Source organism: Trichosurus vulpecula, chromosome 4, assembly GCF_011100635.1.
Source record: "Trichosurus vulpecula isolate mTriVul1 chromosome 4, mTriVul1.pri, whole genome shotgun sequence".
Taxonomy (NCBI): domain Eukaryota; kingdom Metazoa; phylum Chordata; class Mammalia; order Diprotodontia; family Phalangeridae; genus Trichosurus; species Trichosurus vulpecula.
The window spans coordinates 382,139,340-382,162,198 of NC_050576.1; the positions used below are offsets into that span (position 1 = coordinate 382,139,340).

General features: G+C 37.8%; 1 pseudogene; it reads right to left on the reverse strand.

Annotated features, from left to right (window-relative positions):
- Positions 1-6,630: 6,630 nt before the first annotated feature.
- On the reverse strand, positions 6,631-7,340 carry LOC118848894 (annotated as a pseudogene).
- Between the last annotated feature and the right edge of the window lie 15,519 nt (positions 7,341-22,859).

The window sequence follows — 22,859 nt, forward strand, 5'->3', positions numbered from 1 at the left end:
GGTATGAAGACAAAAGTCCTGAATTACAAATAACAGCTAACCACTTTGTTCCCTAAGGGCTTACGTTTAGAAAATGTTTTTTTCTTGTCCTGCTCATAGATTTAGCCCCATTTAAAAAAAGAACTCACTAGAATCATGGAATGAAATGAGAACTTGGTTGATGATGAATTTTTATTTGTAACTAATTTCCTAGTCTGGTACAATGAATGATGTTGGATATAAAGAAAGCATTTTCAAAATATGATGATGGGTCTGCTTTTTAACTGGCACTTTCTAATAAAATGAATAACAGCTTGTGTTTTACACTATGCCAATAATATCACTTTTACTATTGAGTCCAATAAGAGTAACAGTGAGTGCATACTATTGAATTAGCAAGTATTTTCCCTATTTTGGTATCCATAGGTTGCCACTAAAATATTTTAGCACCCGCTTCTTGCCTCATTGCAGCTTATGTGGTGTTTGGAAGCAGAGCAACATTGTCCTAAGATACAAATGGTGAAAGGGAGTTTGTTTTTGCTGTTTTGGTTTAAATTAACATCTGCCATCTCCCTGACCTGAATTCTGACAACACAATTGCTATGAAATATTGGTTTGAATTCAAAACCAGAAATCCTGAGTGTAAGTTTCTGCCAAATAGGTGCTAGTTGGAACCAGCTGTGTGGAACGGAACTCCTGAGTGTTTCAAGGTTGCATATAATCTGTGCAGATTGTAGGCAGGACTTTTTCAAAGCAAAAACTGCCACTTTGGATATTTCTCCAGGACATAGCCGTAGATGGCCTGATTCCTCTCTAACAGCTATTAAAGGGGAAAAAAACCCACATTTTTTTTCCTTTTCTCATTTGGTAAATTTGAAACTGACACAGGAGCAGTGAAAATTATCTATATTCACTGAATAAAGCAATTGTTTGGACTTAAGTGTAGGTAGTGTGGAAGAGGTGGTAGCAGTAGGAAATTTTTTAAATGCCCACAGAATAAAATTATAACATTTTCAAACAAATTTACGGGGAGGTCCTGGCCTTGCATGGCTAATGAATTGCAAATCAAGAAGAGCCAAAAATTCTGTTTCCACTCATTCAGAAAAAGTATCTTATACAACAGCCATTTTTCTTTTTTGCATATTTCATGTATTTTCTTCTCCCACTCCCCCCCCTACGAGAAAGTAAACTCCTTGAGGGTAATGACTGTACTGGTTTTTCTCTTTGTATCCTTGGCAGTAATCATAGTATACCACTGCACATAGTAGGGTCTTATTTCTTTTTGTCTAGTTAAATTGAATTGTCATTCAGTGAATAGGAAATAATTTTGAATTTAAATAACTAAGAAATAATACCTCTGCCATCAAGATTGGCTATGGACATCTGTTTAAGCATACCATTCCATTTTTGACATAATTAGTCATTTAATTACTCATCCAAATCAGTTAATGCATTCACACTCCTAATTAATTTTGTTTCACTCAAAATATTCTGTTGGTAATACCCTTATACTCTGTTTCCTACAAGTCAAATTACTAAGGAACAGATTTGATTTGTAAATTAGTTTGGATCTCTTCCTACCCCATTGTACTTATCAATGTCAGTAATGTGATCTCATTGGTTTCAGCATTTCCTTCACTAGGAAAGACTGTAAGAGTTCCTTGTCTTCTCTTTGTAATTCTTGCCCATATCTTTTCATAAATTTTCCATAGAGGACCCCTTCAATGAGTTGGTCTTCCTCTGGTTCTTTTAAGATGGGAAGGGACAACTAGGATAGTGGTTTGACTGTCCATTGGTTATCCTTTACTCACACTGCGTGGTGGTCTGATTTCTTTCTGGTCATCCATGGGCTTGATGTTGTGTTATTTGCTACTTCTTCCATGCAAGTGATCATTGGTGATGCTCTGCAGCCTACTTTAACTCACCATGGACCTGTTGTTTGCTTTTTGGGCTGTCTTCTATTTTGATCCTTTTATGACCGTGGTATTCCATGACTCACACCCACATAGTATTACAGGAAGAATGTGATGTTAAAAAAGTGAACTTCGTGGGGTAGCGGGCAACTTAACACCCTCAAAAATGCTGCAGAATTTTCTAAATTCAATATAGTCCAATGTCCTCCTTGCCAGTTTCGGTTAATCAGTAAACTAATCTACTAACAATTAGTAAGTATCTATTACATGGCAGGCACTAAGTTTAGTTCTGCGGATAGAAATACAAAAGTGATGCAGTCATACTTATCTGCCTACAATGTTGCTTTTTTAAAAAATCTTTTGGAAGCCAAGATGATGTCACAGACAGAGTGCTTTGTTGTTAGGAGGATCTGAGTGAGAATCCTCCCTTAGACAATTACATGACCCTGTATAAAGCATCTAATATCTCTGAACCTCAGTTTCTTCACCTCTAAAATGATCATAATACTAGCACAGCAACTACATCATTGGGTTATTGTCAGGATAAAATTACATCACCTACGCAAAAAAGGCTTTTCAAATCTTAAAATGCTGTTCCTTTTCTGGTAAAAAAAAGTCCTATCTTGGGTTTCTTTCCACTTTTTGGAACCTTATCTGTGGTGGAGATACCTTAAAATATATCTACAAGTGTCTTTCAGAATGTGTTGCCCCCATTGTAGATTTTGTCTTTTTATATTCACTCAGACTCAATTATTCTTCCTGACTTTATATTAAGCACCAGTGATACTTTCTCACATGGTACATTGGGTCTAAATGTGGTAGTTCCTCTTTTGCCACTGATGAGAACATATGGCACTTTAGAAATGCCAGCCAATCAGTTCCATTGCATTTTTTGTTGTTGTTTTTTTTTTTCCAAATTTTATCTACGATGCTCTCAAGATGATTCTACTACCTTGTTCTCATGCCAGTTGTTTTTCAGTTGATCAAAATTCTAATTATCAGCTCTCCTATTTACTGCCTTGTCAAGTCACCACTTTTCTGGGTCTTAGAGTCCTCCTATATAAAATAAGGAGCTTCTACTATAAGGCCAGTAATGTCTGACCTCAAAGAAAAGAGATGAAAAGGCATTCTTACTCTGCTCTTTTGTAGAGAAGGCAGGTTCACTGGTGAATAACACTGAATATATTTTAATGCATCAGTGAGTTTTTCTGTATTTTTTCCCTCTTCCTTTTTTTCTTATTTTTTCTTTAAAAATATTATTTGTTATATGGGATGGATATCTGAAGGAGGAAGAGAAGGGATAATGGATGAAACTGTGGTGGTGAAAAAAGTTATGAATAAAATTTTATTAAAAAGACTTGTAAGATCTCTTTCAGCTATAAATCTATAATTTCAATTTCCTACCCTACTTATGGAGCTAATACTGCTTATAATCCTCCATTACTCTCCTCTACAACATTTTGCAAATGAGATTTTACTTTCAACCCATGTTGCTTTTTACTGATATGCCTCTCCTCTCAACAAGAGGATCAAATGTTTACTGTTTTTTTTCTGTCTCCTTATTGTAGCAACTGTTTTACTTAAACTTTTGTAAAATAAAATGAAGATAGTCAAATTCGATGTCCTGACTTTTGTCCATTTTGCAGTTTTCACAGTTGATATTTTGTTTAAAAAGGTCAGATAGAATTCCTTTAATCACTTGCAGTGTTATCTCATCTTTAGCCTTTGAATTTGGTTTTCATTTTGACATTGGTTTTAAAAAGTTCATCTGATTGCACATGGACCATTGATTCTGAAATGATTGCTACAACAATAACTAGCCCTTTATTGTATACTAAAATATTTATTATATTTTGTTGTTTAGGTCATTTGGTACTTGTCCCATCTAGCACTTCTGAGTCTTTTGAAGAAAATGTTTATGATATGTGGATATGAGGTTTCTGAGTCTGAAAGCCACTAGCCTATCTTGATTCTGAATTCTTTTCAACATCATTTTCAACTACACGTACTAGTAGGTATAGACTTAATTTGGAGATCATGTCAAATATCTCAATAATTTCATTCTACATATAAAAGATAATGGGAAGTAAATGGAAATGGTATGTTTGCTTTTGTTTATCCTGACTCTGGGCAAGTCACAACTTCTTAATGTGCTAAGAAACCCTCTAAGACTCTAAGTTGCAGTGAATATGCTGACCTGAATTGGTAGAGAAAGTTTCCTCACCTGGAAATTCACTTTGACTAATAAAATCATAGACCATGTTCCCAATCCCAGGGAATAATACAGAAATCCTTAATGAGCGATATAGATAGTTTAACATCTCTACATTGCAGCATAATGCTAATATGGGATTACAGTGGTCTATTTCAATGGCTTAATAATATCTCATAAAGCAATTAGACATTTGCTTAGAGCTCTTCCAGGGAGACGAAAGGGCATGAGATATAGCCTAAGCTCTTAGGAACTTTATGGCTGGGTATCATTATTTGCCTGGCCTGTTTAATGACAATAGTTTAACAGTTAACCATGAATGCTCATCACAATTTCACAATTCTGATTTTGCAGATTTTCTTTTGTGGTCCATATATAGATATAACCTAATATGATTTTGAAAATCACTATAACTTCTTTATACATTTCTCATCTATGGGATGGAGGAATACATATATATATATATATATATGTATATATATATATACACATATACATATAATTTTATGTGTATATATATGCATATATACATTATCATTATTATTACTATTTAAGTCAAATAGACTTGATATTTACCAGAAAAGTGCTAGTAATAGAATGAAGGATGATGGTGAAGGCATAATTCCAGGAGTATAATGTTAAATTTTGATTATCCTACACTTGGCCATCACCCTCTAGCATGAGTTGTGTCTGACTATTAAAATTTAGCTTCTTAAATGCCATGTGCTAAAATAGAGTCAGAATGACTAGGTTCAAATGCCACCTCTTACGTTTAATGTTTTTGTTGTTTCATGCTCCCTGGGTCTCAGTTTCCTCATCTGTAAAATAAAGGAATTGAATTCAATGGCCCCTGGAGTCCTTTAAAGTTCTAGAACAATGATCCTATGAACAAATAAAGCGCTATCTTCATGTTTGTATTTTTGTCCTCAGCTCTTTGTACAGCTCTTGGTTGGGGGCATAAGCAGGACCACTGAGAGTATTTATCAGCATCAGGATGGGTGTAGACCAGGGGTGAGGAACCTGAGGCCTCGAGTGGCCCTCTAGGCCCTTTGACTGAATCAAGTGGCCTTCTAGGTCTTCAAGTAAGGTCCTTTGACTGAATCTAAACTTCACAGAACAAATGTAAAGTTTGGATTTAGTCAAAGGGCCACACTTGTCAACATAGAGGACAGCAGGTGCCCTTGAGGCTGCAGGTTCCCCACCCTTGATGTAGACAATATGAAAACAGGGATCATGGAATTTTTTCTAGTTTTCATTTCATCCATCTACTGATTTTGATGATTATTGTCTTGCAGTTCCCTTAGTCATTCAATGTGTTGGGGCCATTATGTCAATGTCTAGTATCCCCCACCATGATGCCTCTAGGTTATTAGACTGTGTAACTGGAATCCACTTGGGGGCATTGTTATATTATGGAATCACAGTCTTATAACCTTAAGCAAGGTGGTAAAGATGCCTCTCTATCTCAAATATATGTTTTAAAAGCTTTAGCAATGTGTTGATTCAATATTTTTTAGTCATGACTTACTCACTGATATGCTAAATTGGAGACTGTGTGTTGTAATGGAAAAAGCAAAAAAAAGGAGGAGGAATCAGGAGACCAGACTTCTAATCTTGGTTCTGCCACTACTACCTATCGACCTTTGTGACCTTGGGCAAGTCATTTCAAGTTCACTCTCTGGGTTTTAGTTTTCTCATATGTAAAATAAAGATGTTGGCATAGTTTTATAAGGTTTGTAACAACAACGCTGCTAGCAGATGCTGTGGGGGCATCAAGCCAATGACATCAGCGCACAGAACAGCTGCCAGCACAGATCCTTTGATCTGCTTTTCTAAGGAAAGTAACTTCAAGGGGTTTATAATCTCACTTTAATCAAACATACATATATCATTCACTCAGCTCAGGGAGAAAAGGCAGTACCCTGAATTTCAGAGCAAATACAAACAGAAATTACAAACAGAAACTATGTAAACAGGCCAAATCACAATACATAGTTACCAGAGAAGCACCAACATTTAGGTTTTTCTAAAGCTCGGGGTGAGGGGATGCGGTGCTTTCAATGCTATCCAGAGTCTCCACACCAACACTCTTGCAATGAATGCACCCCCAAAGGCAAAAAACGCCAACCTCAGAGCTCTTTTACTCAGAACCTATTTAGCAAAGAGGTGTGGGGCCTGGGGCCTCACATCTAGTTAGTGAAAGGATGTGGGCCTGCCTCTAATCAGGCCTCCCTTTGTTGGCCCCACCTGAGGCCTATTCAATGGGGCAGGAAAGATCTTTCACTTATTGATTGGCCTTATAAGATTCCATTCAGACTTAAAACTTAAATGTTTTTTTTTTTGTTTGTTTGTTTGTTTAGCACTGAAAATTGATTTTTAATGATAAATTACAACTCGGATGGGTAATGGGATGAGAGCTGGATTGTCTGTGGGGTTGCATTACATTGATGGTCTCAGGGGTTGGGGCTCCAGGCCCGATGCCAAATCTTGCCAAGAGGCTCTCAGCCTTGGGTACTGGAGATCTGGGAGGGCAGCAGGGCCTCTTGTTGCAGGGGAAGCAGTAGGATGACTTCTTTAAACATAGTGTTGCTGTTGCTGCTGCTGCTTCTTGGTGGCAGCCTTGCTGGCCAGGTCCTTGGCCTTCTCGGTAGCTGCCAAAGCAGTTTCCTTCGCCTTCTCAGTTGCTTCTTTAGCTGTTTCAACAAGCGTCTTAGAAGGAGCTTCACCTTGCAGCTTGGCCAGGATGTACTCAAAGCCTTTTATGGTCTTGGTCACGTTACTTTTGAATCTAGCTAGGCCGAACTCCTGCACAGCTCTGGAGACCCCAACAAACTGGAGGAGACCCAGGCCTCCCGTCGGATTTCAGTCCAGCCACTGTTTTCAGGGTTCACATAGTAAACACATCTTTCCTCCACCACCATCAGCCGGGCATGGTTGATGTTCCAGGTGAAAGTGGTCATGGTCTGGTTCTGTGGGTCCACGATAGAGTCCTTGAGGATGTACACCGAGTGAACTACGTTAGCAGATAAGAAGCGCTCGGCCCAGCGGGGCATGCGGTTGGTCTTCGTTAGAAACCGCCTGGACAGCAGCCTCCGATCGGGGGTCACCTCCCGGTGCACGATGTCCTCCGTCAGCACATGGTTGCTGTAGGGGTTGGGGTAACGCTGCCAGAAGGCAGCAAACACTTGGTCCCAAGAGCTCCGCAGCACGCTCTGCCACAGGAAATACTTCACCATCTTCCCGGCGGGGGTCGGGGTGGGGGTCGGGGTCGGGGCAGTGTCAGGGGGCGCACAGCATGGGGAGTAGGGGAGAGATGGGTCGCCGGGCTCGCGCTTTCCGTCACCGTCCCAAAGCCGTTGTCGCCGCCGCCTCCACCGCCACCGCCGCTGTCGCCGCCGCCGCCATGAGGGGGTGTCCGGCCGCTCGGCCAAAACTTAAATGTTAAAAAAAAAAATCAGTTTTTGTAACCTGAGCCCATCTGCACAAAATTGTACCCCCATACACACACAATTATAGAAATAGGGTGAGGAATTACTAAACAAAGTGATTGATTTTATAAAATACTTTGTTTTCTGACAAAAAAAAAAAAAAAACAAAAAACAAAAAAACAAGATACATACCTGCTAAAGATTTTATCTCCTCAGTATTTTTTTTATAAAGAGCAGTTTAAAATGCACTCCCAGAATGCTTTGTGACCAGGATAAGGCTGTGGTATGAACTGATGGAGTTTCATTACTAACTACATTGTAAACTGCATTATAAAAATCAACTTTTTTTAAAAACTAGGCCACTGACTCCTCTTACCATTATAGTCATAAAAAGAAAAATTTTAAACTCCTCAAGGGAGAGAGAAGAGCACAGAAAGAACTCAATTACCTTGCTGAAACTGTGCAAATATCAGCTCGCACACCCATCCCAGAACAATAGGTATTGTAATGAATTCCCTTTTATCATGAATACCCTCTGTTTCTATCTCCCAGTTTGCTTTTTTCTCCTAAGGTTGCCATCTCCTTCTAGCTATAAAAAAAAATAATAAAATAGATGCATTATTCTCCCTTTCCTTCAACTCCACCTCTTGAATCCAGTGTGAAAATGAAGACATTCATATTTATTCTTCTCAAGAGTTTTCTTGTCTTAATAAATTTTTTTTCTCTGTGATTACTAAAATGCTTCAAAAAGACAAGGACAGTAGAGCGATGATGAAGAGCAGAAAAGGACAAGAGAAATGCTCAAAGGGAAAAAGAAATTTGAAAGGGCAAGGATTCTGAAGAGGGAATAAAAATAAAGAGAAAAAGAAAATTGCAAGTGGGGGTGGGGTGGGGAGAAGTAAAAGGCAGGGTTTCATGACCATCTTTCTTCATTTATTAGTTGTCCACTTCCCTTCCTTTCTTCTCTTTCATCTTCTGTTCCTCCCCTGTTTCTGATTGTTCCTTTCACATCTGAACTGCACTAGAAAGACTACTTGTCTTTCCTCCCATATCCACTTTGACTGATGAAATAATATGAGGCCTCTGCATAATTGCACTGTGCTGTTCAGAAAGCATTTGCTTTCCTGGAGCTCCACACTTGATCCATTTGAGCTACTAATGTGAGTATCATATGCCTTCATTCCCAATTATTTTGTCACCATTTTGTTAAGTATCCAGGCTCTGCGTTTGAACTAAGACAGTTTAATTATCAAATTAACACAATTTCATGGTTCATTCGTTAGATTTCTCACCATTGGACTTTGTATTTACTGGCCTTTCTTGATTCATTTTTCTCTGGCACAAAGAAGAGATTAATGCCCTTGCTTGATACTCATGCATATGTTCTGCAAATATCCTGAAATCAAGGGTCACAAGAGCAGTTTTTTTCTTGCAACAAAGCATTTCCTTTTTTATTTATTGATTTTCCTCTACCAAGATGACTTCTATTTATTCATAGGTTAAGATTTTCAGCTAAGATTTTTTTTATTCTTCATAGTTTTTCATATAACTAGTCGTTTGAACTCTGTGCTTTTATACATGAAATTGAATGAACTTAGTGCCTAAAAGGGGTTTCTGAAGCATTGAAAGGCATTAAACCTCAGACAGCAAAAAGAAGACCGAAGAAAAAGAAAAAAAGTGAAATAGAAGAAGATGAGGAAAGGAAGAGGGAAAGACTGAAAAATGAGAAAGGACTTAAAAGTGGGAAAATCATTTGTAAATATCACATAGCTTATTCTGGGCACGTCCAGTGCTTAGGACAGTGTCTGACAAGTAGTAGTCACTTAATAAATGCTTCTTGGCCTGGCTTTGATCCTGTATTGCAATATGCTTCTCACTCAGTTCATTGCCACCTCTTCTGGGGAGTGACAACTGTGCTCTTCTGGTCAGACGCAAAAGACCAAAACTCCGAGGCCAGTTTAGAGGGATTTGGTTCAACCCCTCATTTTAGAAATGAGAAATTTTGGACTAGAGTCTAAAAGGTAAGTACTTTACCCAAGGTCACCTAGGGAGTGTGGCAGAGATGAAGTTTGAATCCAAGTTCTGTGTCTTAAGATGTAGCAGATTTTGCACTCTACCCAATTGAAGCTAGGTCTGAGAACAGTGCCCATTGCAACTCTTCGTCATAGTCACATCAGGGCACAATAGGCAGTCAGTCAAGAAGCATTTATTAAAGGTTTATTAGGTTCTAGACACTATTAAGTACTTCACAGGAAGCAACCACTCTGTACCACTGCAAGGAGGACCTATGATCAGTCTGACCAAAGGCATGAAGGATGGTCAGTACAAAGACATCAATCAGATGGGGATAGAGTGATGTTCCCATGAAACTCAAGTAGAGCAGTCACTGAATCATATAGTATGTAAATGGGAGTAAACAAACCTAAACAAAACAAAACAAATCAAAAAACCCAGAAAGCTTGAAAAAGACCAGGTTGGGAAAAGCTTTAAATGCCAAAAAAACCCAAAACAAAACCAAAAAAAAAAAACCAACCCAACAACATTATATTTCATTCTAGGGGTAATGGGGAACCACTGGAGTTTTTTGAATGGGAGAGGGACATGATCAGACTTTAACTCTGGAAAATTATTTTGGCAGCTGAGTGGAGGAGGATTGGAGTGGGGAAAGATTTCTGGTTGGGAGGCAAATTAAAAGGCTATTAAAAGGCACAGTGATAGGAACTTGAATTAGAGTGGTGACTGAAACAGTGGAGAGAGGGGAACATAAGAGATTTTCTGAAGCTAGAAGCAAGATATGACAATGGATTGGTTAGCTGAGGTGAATGAGAATAAGAATATAAAGATGAAGTTGCAAGCCTGGATGACTGAGAAGATGATATTATCTTTTATAGTATGGGAGATTTGGAGAAGAGGGGAGAATTTGGGTAGATGAATTGTAGTTTGTTGTTGTTGAGCTGTCTCAGTTGTGTCTGACTCTCATGACCCAATTTGGGGTTTTCTTGGCAAAGATACTGGGAGTGGTTTTCCATTTCCTCCTCCAGCTTACAGATGAGGAAATTGAGGCAAACAGGGTCAAGTGTCTGAGGCTGGATTTGAACTCAGGAAGATGAGTCTTCCTAATTCCAAGCCTAGTGCTCTATCTACTGTGACACCTAGCTGTCTGAATTATGTTTTTTAGACATGTTTAGATTAAGGTGTCTTTATGGTAACTCATTCAAGATGTCTAAAATGCGATCAATATATAATAGGAGTTGTAATGGCAAGCAAAGTAGGACTTTATGCTGTTTTTTTTTTTTCTTTTGGAGTGCTTCTCAGCACTAAGGCAATCAAGTGCCTTTGATTGAGTCTTGCCTTTGTTTGAATTAGAGTCTTTGACTGAATCAGGAGTCATTGATTGGAAACAGTATATATACTCTGAGGTTATTATTTTGCTCTGGGGCTCACTCATGGGAAGAGTGTTCATGTGATATCGCCAGATGAGACTTTGGGTAGCCCCCACCCCTGCTTTGAAAACCCAGATGTTGGTGCTTCTCTCTCTGGTAACTATGTATGTATGTAATGGTCAGACAGCTAGTGCCCTGTCTGTTGATTTGTGTTATTTTCTCTGTTCGTAATTTCTGTTTGTATTTTCTCTGAAGCTCAGGGTGCTGACTTTTTCCCCTGAATTAAGTAAATGATGAATATGTTTAATTAAAGTAAGATTGTTAACCCCTTTAATGTTGCTTTCCTTTAGAAAAGCAAATCAAAGAATCTGTGCTGGGAGCCCTCCTGTGTGCTGATGTTATTGGTCTTATACCCCTCTAGCTGCTGCTAGTAACATTATTGTTTCAGGAGTTTAAGAGAAAGTCTAGGGCTCAATATATAGATATAAGAATCATCTACATGGAGATCAAAATGAAACTCATGGGAGCTGATATAGAATAAAAGGAGAGGAGGGTCCAGGGCAGATCATGAGGGACATCTATGGTAAGCAGGTGTGACATGGATGAAGGTGAAGAACAGTTAAACAGGTAGGAGAGCTAGGAAAGAACAGTGTCATGAAAACCTAGAGGAAGAGAAGGTCATCAATTTTGTCAAAGTTTTCAGAAAGCTCAAGAAGGGTGAGGACTGAGAAATGGCAATTAGATTTGATAATGAAGAGATCAGCAGCAAATATGCAAAGGATAGTATTAGCTGACTGACTAGACTGGAAGTCAGGTTGCAGAGCGTTTAGAAGTAGATTAGAGAGTAAAGGGGGCTGTTAGGTGGTGCAATGGATAGAGCACTGATCAAATCCAGCCTCAGACACTTAATAGCTGTGTGACCCTGGGCAAGTCACTTAACCCTGTTTGCCTCAGTTTCTCATCTGTAAAATGAGCTGGAGAAAGAAATGGAAAACCACTCCTAGTATCTTTGCCAAGAAAACCCCAGATGGACGTGACTGAGAAATTATTGAACTGAAGGGAGTAGGGATGCCATGCATAGATGGCTTTCTCAAGGATTTATCAAGGTGGGAGAGGACAGAAATAGGATTATAGGTATGGGAATGCTAGTATCAAGTGCTGTTGTTTTTTGTTTGTTTTTAAGGATAGAGGACAAGGGGCCTATTTTAAGCAGGAAAGAGTGATCAAAAAATCTAGCCTTCTATCTAGAAAAGAAAATTTGGGAGGCTAATCCCAAGTTTGAGAGTTGGAGGTTTGGAACTTCTAAAGAAAGAAAGGGATTCTCTAATTTAGCACACTCCTTGGAGAAGACCATGATGCATGGTTCTTGCAAAATATCTTAGCTGGGGTGCAAAGGCAGCAGGTTAGAGGAACGAAAGGCGTGGCAATTTCAGCAGCCCTCAAAGTATGTTTACATTACACTTGGGAAGTCTGAGTCATAAAATGACACTGCAAATCTTGGAGGGACTCTGTGGGAAAATTGGGACTTTCCCCCCTGAATATCAGTTGCCCCAATGAGCAAAATTCAATTCCCTTCAGGGGGAAACTGATAAGCCATTTGAATACTTTAGGAATGCTTCTATATCTGTCGATAAGCTCTCATGAATCCTTTGTTTTCTGCATTTTCTGTGGGAGAAGATAAAGGCTGAGCCTTGAATGTCTGCATTTGCTACTTTGAGGGCTTATATGGAATTTGGGGTCTTCATGTATCCAGTTTTAGGGAAATCTGTGCGCAAGCTTAATTTGGAAGTAACACCTGATGAGGACGAAGAACAAAAAATGGCCTTTTGGGAGTCAGCACCCAGGACTGAACACGGACCACTAGGCATCTGAATCTTGGGAGCTTGTACAAATGCTTTCGTTACTTGCCTGTTATGGCTGCCACTGTCAAGGTTCCTATCAGGTATCAGCTCTTGTCTGTTTTTTTCCCCTATACCAATAAAAATGCTATAGGGTTTATTAATAGGACTGGACAAAATCATAATGATATTTATTTGGAAATATGCTGGGCAATGTCAGAGCCAGAAATCTGGTTCAGTGTTGAGATGAAATGAGGCACCAGCAAGTTATTCAATATTTAACACACAGAGATTTACTTTGCTTCAATGTAGCAAGGATATGAAATGAGGATATTAGTGGCATTTAGTTTCCCTGACAGCACCACTCCACCTCCTTTATGGAAATGCATCTAGTCAGCAAGGCCAAGTAAGGTGACTTGTGTAGACTTCAGCACAAAAATTCGCCCAAACTGAGGGGCTAGGATTTATTATACTCTTAGGAGACTAGGAAGCTGTGACAAAGGTGCCCACACCAGTAAGGTCTCAGGGGCAGCTTTGTCTGAGACCTGCTTTATGTTGGCTTCTCGTGGAAGTGGGGTGGGGGGGGGCGGAGAGAGACAGAGAGAGACAGAGACAGAGACGGAGATTGACAGACAAAGACAGACAGACAGAGACGTGGAGAGAGACAGAGACAGAGACAGAGAGAGTCAGAAAGAGAGAGAGAGAGAGAGAGAGAGAGAGAGAGAGAGAGAGAGAGAGAGAGAAAGAGAGAGAGAGAAGTTGTTTCAAGGAAACCAAGATCAAACACATAGGCCAATCAGGTTCCGGGGAAGCTTTCTAAAGTGTCCCCATGTTAAGGGTGAATATCAAAGGCAGGATGAAAAAAGTTAAGGTGAAGGTGGTCTTTCACTCATAGACCTTAAAACATTTTACAAAATGTTTATCACCAAAACTAGGCTTGAGCAAAAAATAAAGAAAAGAAATCGAATAGATGCAGAAGACATACAATTAAATATATTCTTGAAAAACTGAAAGCAAATAAGAACTGGAGGAAAGATTCATTATTTAATAAATGTACTAGAAAAAAAAAACATTAGCAATTTGGTAGGAAATTCACATATACCTCAGGGATTTCAACTAGATGCTATGTTTCAAAGAACCAAAAATAAAATGCATAAAAATACGGAAGAAAATGAAATTATTTACTTGCCTCAGTTGTAGAGGGTTGATTACTTTTTTTTTAATTCAACGAGAAGGACTCATTGGGGCACAAGACAGATGTTCTTGATTATATTAAAATAATACATATATAACAAAAATAATTAAAATGATAAATAATTGGTTGGGAAATTTTGTAATAACATTATAGTAATATATCATAATATAATAAGATGCTGATATAGTAATAAATAACAGGTTATGCAAATGTGAAATATAAAAATTGATATTTAAGCTATATAATAAGCTGTTAATTTATAAATGTAACTCAGTTCTCAATGGATAAATGGTCAAAGAGAATGAAATAACTTTTTTAAAAAGTTTCATTGGTTCCTCTTTTTTCTATTCCATAGTCATTTCCCATCATCCCAACCATTTTATTGAACCTTTCCTTATGAGGGAAAAGAAAAAAAACAGCTAAGGGAAACCAGCCAATTTTTTTCTGTTCTTCCTTTTTTAAAAGAAAGTATTGATGTCTTTTGTTTTTGCCTCATACTCATTTTCAAATATATCTTCCCTAACTCCCTGAACAACAACACACCTTTTTATAGTAGAAATTTTAAAAGAAAGAGAAAAAAACAAGTTAGCAAAACTAAATGTATCTCACAGTATGGACAAGATTCCACAACCAGGCTCTGTGACCTCTTCGAAGGTCAGTTCTTCAATGAGTGGATGAAGGTGAATTTTTGCAAGTCATCTCTGAGAACAAGCTTGGTCATTACAGTTAACCTTTTTTTTTTTCTTTTCCATTTACTTTGTTGTAGCCATCATGTATATCATTTTCCTAGTTCTGTTTCCTTTACTATATTACTTAATGTTTGTCACTGTTACTGTTGAGCTGTTTTTCAGTCATGTCTAACTCTTATGACCCCATTTGGGGTTTTCTTGGCAAAAATATTGGAGTGGTTTGTTGTTTCCTTTTCCAGCTCATTTTATATATGAGGAACTGAGGCAAATAGGGCTAAGTGACTTTCCCAGAGTCTCACAGCTGGGATTTGAATTTAGCCAGATCTGAACTTACGAAGAGGAGTCTTCCTGACTCCAGGCCTGGCACTCTATCCGCTCTGGCACCTAGCTGCCCTACTAATTAGTATAAATGTTTCCAAATGCTTCTTTGGATTCTTCATGCTTGTCTGTGCTCTTAGTACAAAATATTCTTCTACATTAATCTACTACAATTTGTTTAAGCCATTCTGCAATTGATATGCATCTATTTGCTTCTAATTATTTGATATCACAAAAAGTGCTACTATGAATATTTTTGTGACTGTGGGGCCTTTTTGTACCTTGGTGTATGGACCTAGTAGTAGGAACTGTAAATCGAAGGTTGTGGAAATTTTAGTCACTTTTTTTTAAAGCATAATTCCCACATACTTTACAGTATCCAATTCACAGTTCTATCAACAATGTATTAGTGCGCATGTCTTTCCACAGGCTCTCAATGCTTTTCCCTTATAAAAGCTATTTATTAGTTTTTCTAATAAAAGAGTATAAAGGAGCCTCCAAAACAACCCAAGAACAAAGTTTGATGAAGTCCTTTAATCAACTGATAGAAATATAGGGCATTGGCCACTGGGTGAATGCAACTGATGGGACATAGGGGCCCTCTAGCAATGGGCTGGTGAAATGGTAAGTCAAGTCCCAGGTGCCCTGGATCACAAAGGCAAGCTGGCAGCAGTGTGGCAGAAATTAGATTTAGACCAACATCTCACACTTTATCCCAAAATAATCTCCAAATGGATATGTGATTCAGGTATAAAAGGTCACACCTTCAACAAATTAGAGGAACAAAGAAGAAACCAACTTTCAGGTATACGGGTAGGGGAAGAGTTCAAGACCAAACAAAAGATAGAGAAACTCACTGAATATAAAAAGGATAACTTTGATTACATACAATTAAAAAGTTTTTGCACAAAAATATCCAGTATAGCTAATACTAGAATGGAAATGGTTAATTTGGGGGGGGGGGATCTGTTTTATCAACAAATTTCTCTGATAAGGATCTCATTTGTGAGATATTTATAAGAATAAGAACCATTCCCCAATTGATAAATGGTCTAAGGATATGAATAGGCAATTCTCAAGGGAAGAAAACTAAGCTATCTACGGCCATATAAAAAAAATGCTCCAGATAACTAAAAGAGAAATGTAAATTAAGGCAACTCTGATGTTCCATTTCAGACTAATGCTGGGAAGGGTAAGGAAACAAGCATTTATTAATTACTAACTAAATACTAGGCACTATACCAAGGGTGGGGAACCTGCAGCCTTCAGCCCACATGAGGCCCTCTAGGTCCTCAAATGGGGCCCTTGGGTTCAGTCAAAGGGCTACACTTGAGGACCTAGAGGGCCACATGTGGCCTCAAGGCCATGGGTTCTCCACTCCTGGACTATAGCAAGAACTTTACAAATACCATCTATTTGATTAGAGAAGCAGACCCCCCCCTCCCCGCCACACACACACACACACACACACACACACGCACACACACGCACGCACACGCACACACACGCACACATGTATCTTCCTCCCCACCCCCAGCCACTGCTCCCTCCTCCCCCGCCATTGATAGATGTTGCAGGGGCTTTGGGAAAATAAACACATTGTTGCACTTTTGGTGGAGCCGTGAATTGCTCTGACCATTCTGAAAAGCAATTTGCAATTATAACCAAAAAGTTGCTAGACGTTATGCTATTAAAGTGCGTGCCTTTTGACCCAGTAATGCTATTACTGGGCCTATATTTCAAATAAAAAAGGAAAAGGGTCTAAATTTATTTAGAAAATATTATGAAATGTAAAATATAAAAATATTTATAGCAGCTGTTTTTGTGGTAACAAAGAACTGAAAATTAAATGGATGATCATGAATTGGGGGAATGGTTGAATAAATTATGGTATGTGAATGTAATGGAATACTATTGTATTCATACACTTTCAGACTCCTGGAAAGATTTACATTAAATGATGCAGAGTGAAGTGAGCAGAACTAAAAGAAATAAATATGTGTGTGTGTGTGTGTGTACACACACATACATATACATATATGTATATGTATATATGTACATACATATGTAATCATATGTCATTAAAAATTAATATTGTAAAAATGAACAGCTCTGAAAGACTCTGATCAACTAAATAATCAAACATGATTCCAAAGGACTGAGAACAAAGAATACTGCCCACCTCTCGACAGAGAGATGATTGACTAATATGCAGAATAAAAATACCTTTTTTTTAATGTAGCCAACATAGGCATTTGTTTTGCTTATATCATACAAAAATCTTTTCTTCTTTCCTTCCTTTTTTCTTCCTTTCTTCCCCTTTTCCATTGGGTGGACAAAGATGAGAAAGAAAAAAAATAAATGCTTGATAATTGAAAATAAATTATCTAAAAAATAAAAAAAAGCTATCCTCACTCTAAGTCAGTTAGCTCTGGAGGAAGGACTTACTTCCTGAGCTAACACTTCACCTTTTCTTTTGTCCTTCTTGGAGAGTACAGTAAACCTGGGAAAGGATTTTCCTTCCTCTATTTTGGGCTTGTGGTAATATTTGTTATAATATGTTCATCTAAGCTGACTTTCTGTCAAATTGCTTTTTAGTTTCCTAGGCAGTACTTCAAAAATAGGGAGTTTTTCCCCACATATTTGATTTATTTGGGTTTATTAAGTCCTAAGTTATTGGTTCAATTATTTCTTATACATGTCAATCTACTCTAAATAGACAATCTTCAAAAGATCACATTAATCACTTGAAAAATGCTAAATTTCATTAACAATCCAAGAAATTCAAAATAAAAAACAATTTTGTTTTTCCACCTCATACCTAGTAAATTGCCAAAATTCATGAGAAACAATGAAATGCACTGCCTGTTGGGTTCTGGATAAACAGGTACATTCAGTCAACACTGGTGGAATTTCAAACAGATGGAGTTCCTTTGTAGAGTAATTTGGCAGTACACAGTGAAAGTTATAAAAAAAATAATCATGCCATTTGGCCCAATAATTCCACTGAAATTATCAAAAAACAACAAAAAGTTATCTGTTCCAAACGAAAACAGAAGTAGAAGCAAACTAAATGTTCAGCAAAGGTGATGCAGTGTATAGAATGCTGAACTTGGAATAAGTAAGACAGTTCAAGTTCAGTATCAGACACTTCTAATCTATGTGACTTTGGGCAAGTCACTTAACCTTTGTCTCTATCTCAGTAGCCTCATCTGTAAAACCAAGATAATATTCACACCTAGCTCACAGGGTTGTATATCAGGATAAAAAGAAACAATATTTGTGACGTGCTTTGCAAATCTTAAAGGGTTGTATAAATGCTTCATACTATTTTAATTACTACTATATTCATGTAACTATACTGTAATGTCATCAAAACCAAAAAGTGTAACAAATATAAAGAAACTGGAAAGACCTTTATGAGGGAATTCAAAGCAGAAAGAGAAACAGAAGAAAAGAGTACACATTAATCTCAACTATATAAGTGATGGGTATAAATGAGTGAGAATGAATGGACAAAGAAGTGACCAAAAAGTTTTTAAGATATTTTAAGTGTTGAGATTGACTTACCTAAGTATAAATATTGCCCCACAAAACTCCTTAGGTATGTTATTGTTGTTTAATATTAAGTTGAATATTTATGTATGTGTATATGCATATATAACACATGCATCCACAAATATTTATATTATGTGTGGTTTACAAGTTTGTGTTATATATTTGTGTTTAACATATTTATTTTGTATATAACACACAATTAAGAATGGTAAAGATGGAAAAGACATTGGGGGAATTCTAAGGATTGATTTTCAGAACCTGAGTTCAGAAAAGTATTTTGAAGAAAAGTTGGATTATTGAATAACTGGTGAATAACAAACAGTGGCATAAATAAAAGAAATGTGTTGGGTGTTATATTCAATTTGAAAAAAATTATTCAATTTATAGCAGATACTACTTGAAGAATTTTCCTGATATTTCAAATGGAATTATATGTGAACCATTAAATGGATGTGTAAACTCATCTATTTTGCTGTTACCTCCAACTATGTTGAACACAGGTGTTTTATTCATATATGGCCTGTGTATCTCTTGTCCGTATTCTTCCATAAGTTCTTCACACCAACTCCATCCAACATCTTTCCTTGCTTTCCTCAGACTTCGAAAGGATATCAGTGGAGCAACCAGGCTCTCCACTTGGCATTTCTCACCTCATCATGTGACTAGCACATTTTCTTATACAATCATACATTTCTTTGATACCATAATTTACTCTTGTTCTTTGAAGTTTCTTATTTGTTGTATGTTTCAGCTTCCTCATGTTCACTCCACAACTCCCCATTGACCTCTCCTCTGAAGGCTATTGTATCTCATGTCATGTCTTTGCAACTATATAACAACTCTGGTGGTATGTAGGTATTTTAAAAAATTGGCCTTTATTTCTGGGAGAAGTTTAGTGTCATTAAAGGAGCTTTGTAATTTCCATAAAGCAATCTGTATAATATATGTGGACAACTGATGGACAAGCTCTGCAGATTTTTCCTACAACTGTATGTCATACTTTAGGCTATAGACATTCCATATCCACTTTTTTCCCTGAGTGGTTGGTTAGGCCAAATTCTTTTGAGTGATTATGTATCTCATTTAGGAGGCTCTGCTGTGTTCTAGGGACTTAGGCAACAATCAAGAATTCATCTGCCAACAGGAGCATCTGGAAGACATCACCATCCAACCATAAGGACTCAATGCTGCATCTCTTCTATCACCATGCAGTGTATTTAATAAGCATATATATGTGTATGTATGTATGTATATATATACATACACATATATATATATATACACACATATATACATATATGTATTATACCTTTTCTCTGGATGTTAATGATCCAGAAGATCTTTGAATAATTATTTCTAGTAGTATATCTCTCAATAATATTTGACTGATTTTGATGTATGGATTAGAGATACCCGGTGGACAATTAGTCCTTTTAAAGCAGAGTTTTGCTCTATCAAATCAAATGCTCATATTGATCAATAGCAAAACTTGAAGTCAAAAGCACCTCATCTGCATTTGCTGATATAGCAAATATTTAACTGGGTGGGGGGAGTCTAACTGGGGTGATCAGTAGAATCTTGATTAATATATTGAGTCTCTCAATCAACTTGATGTGATTACAGGTAGCCACCTTTTCAGCACAGTGGAACCTCCCATGAAGCTGGATACATGCCATGGCCCTTTACTAAAGAGGACTGAATGAATTGTTTTGTTGTGTTCTTAGTACTGGAGGATGGCGATTCTCATCAGCTCTGGGATAAACTGAGGATGGGTTCTTTCCAGAGCAACCGACATCCTCCATAGCCTATAAGAGTGAATCTCCACTATCTTTAAGACCCTCCTTTCTTCATTGGGAATGCACTTTCTATCCCTTCCTTTGACTTTCAGTTGGAAAGTCCCCAAAGGCAATGATGTTTTACAGTAGAAGCACATAGAGGTAGCAGAACTGTGCTTACCTAAGAAAAGCTGAGATTAAATATTGAATTATTAGTTATCTTCTTCTGACTTTTATTTCCTTTTTTGAGTACAGGTCAGTCAGCTAGCACTTATTAAGTACCTACTATATACCAGGTGCTGGACTAAGCCCTGGGGTCAGCAAATAGTGATTTTGAGAAATGGATATTTTTTAGCTTTGGCAGCTATTTCCTCATGGGCTGATACTGAGTCAGGCACCAGCTGTCCAGCATGAGATGATTTCTTTAGCAACAAGCCTCTTGGAAGAGGAAGGACTATCGCTCCTTTTGCTGATGGACTAAAGAAAGCCATACCATGGCTGACCAGGAAATCTGGACCTAGCCAACTCTGAAAATTGCTATGAATTGCTTAGACAGTGAAGTTTCAAAGTGAATGGAAAATATCCTTTCAGCAGTTCTATAAAGAGTCTTCAGGTTCCAGGATAATTATAACTAATGTATTGATCTATTGGACTGTTTGATATTTCCTATTTTTGGTCATGTGTACCTTTGAGTCCTTTTCTTCTTATATAGTTTCTATGGTAAAGAAAAGGAATATTTGTCATACCCTAGCCCCACAGTCAACACTGAGTATCTTTGAAGGAGGAGACCCTATTATCTACATTTCAGGGAGAACTCAGACATAAACATACCTAAGCTTTGTCTTAAAGCTTTTTTCAGGGTAGAAGGAGAGCAAGGGGGAAAAAATTGAATCCCTAAGGTCAAAACTCAGGGATAAACCTAAGTTTGAGTGAACCCAGTAACACTCATGGGCTCCCAGGAATATGGGAATGACAGGGTATGGGTCCTGGGAAACCGACTGTCCCCTCCCCCTCCCTGCCCCTTGAACTTTCTCCTGAACTATCCTTGAATTTTCCCACAAGGTCAAGTCTTTGGCGTTTGTCTGAGGCTTTGACCCATCCTGATAATCCTACCAATTTAGCCCAGTCTGTTACCTCCAGATCGCCCCTGATTACTTCCCACCCTTGATTCCATCTAGACCCCATTCACCCTTGGCCATGGTCCAGGTCCCTGGTGTTTGCCTAGGGCACCTGGCCCTTCTCTGTTTCCTCCTAGTCACTTCAGTCTAGTGGCCACTTTCATCCAGTTCTTCTCTAGACTCCTCACAGTCACCCAGCCTACTGGTCACTCCCATCTAGACCTTTTTCCTATAAAAAGAGTTAGTCTCATCTACCAAAGCTCATATTTTTAGAATCTGGTGAGTGTTCTAATAAACTTTGTCTTTGTCCAAAAGTAGGCTTGGGTTAAATTCATTCAAGGCAGGATCCACATGTTGCTGTTCTGGGGTCCCAGCACCTCTAAACCTCAATAGGTACACATTTATATTCTTTTTTTCATGGGTTGCCATGCCCAAAAATTCCTCCTTACTGATGATGATCCTCTCCATGTTTAGCTAGGCTAGTCCTCCAAAAGAAGACTTAGTCTTTAGCCAGGCTCATGGTCAAAGTTTTTCCTGCACATTAGAAAGAACAAGCTGACAGAGCTAGTGCTCCATTGACACAAACTCTGAGAACCCATGTTCAACTTTATGCCATGATAAGGCATCAGAGGAAGAATTTGTGATGGAAATACATAGAAACAAATGCATAAAAATTCAACTTTTGAAGTCTAGTAGCATATATATTGTGTAAATGGAAAAACACATGTTCTGCAAGGTTATTTATACAGTGGATAAATGGTTCTGAATTAACAACTCTAAATCACTTGGGCTATATTGTTGAATCTCATTTTACCAGTTTATTTTTATCTCTCTTAATTTAAGTTTTCTCATTTAATAAGTACTTGTTTACCAGTGAGAAGTTTGCTTGAATTGATTTTTTTTCCCCAAATTCTCTTTAGAAGTTAGGTCAGCTCTCAGTCCCTCCTCAGTGAGAACCCCTTAGCTCTGTTAATCACCTTCTTTGTTATACTCTACACACCCTAAGGAGAAATAACCTCCTCACTAGTGTGGCCTTCATCTCCTCAGCAGGTATTGTAAGTGGTTGAGGAGACATTTTAGGTTTTCCTTAATTAATTCCCTAATCTGCTACTGTTTGTGCTAAAAAAATCAATCACGAGTTAGCTACAAAGATAAAAACACATTTCAGTTGTGGAATTTCTATGTGTTAGAGAGCTAAGCTATTTCAAGAAAGTGAAATAATCTTTATTCAAGGGATGCAAAACAATTTATAGATAATTTCTCAATTATCCTGACAAATACTGCTCTCTCTCGGTGATTTATATGAGGAAAATGATACCACTAGGGGAAGAAAAAAGATTTAGGAAACATTGCTGGTGATTATTCAGCCTTTCTGGACATTCCTTCCTTCTTGGCTTTTTGTGATACTAATATCTCTTGGTTCCCACCCTACCCTGCCTGACCATTCCTTTCT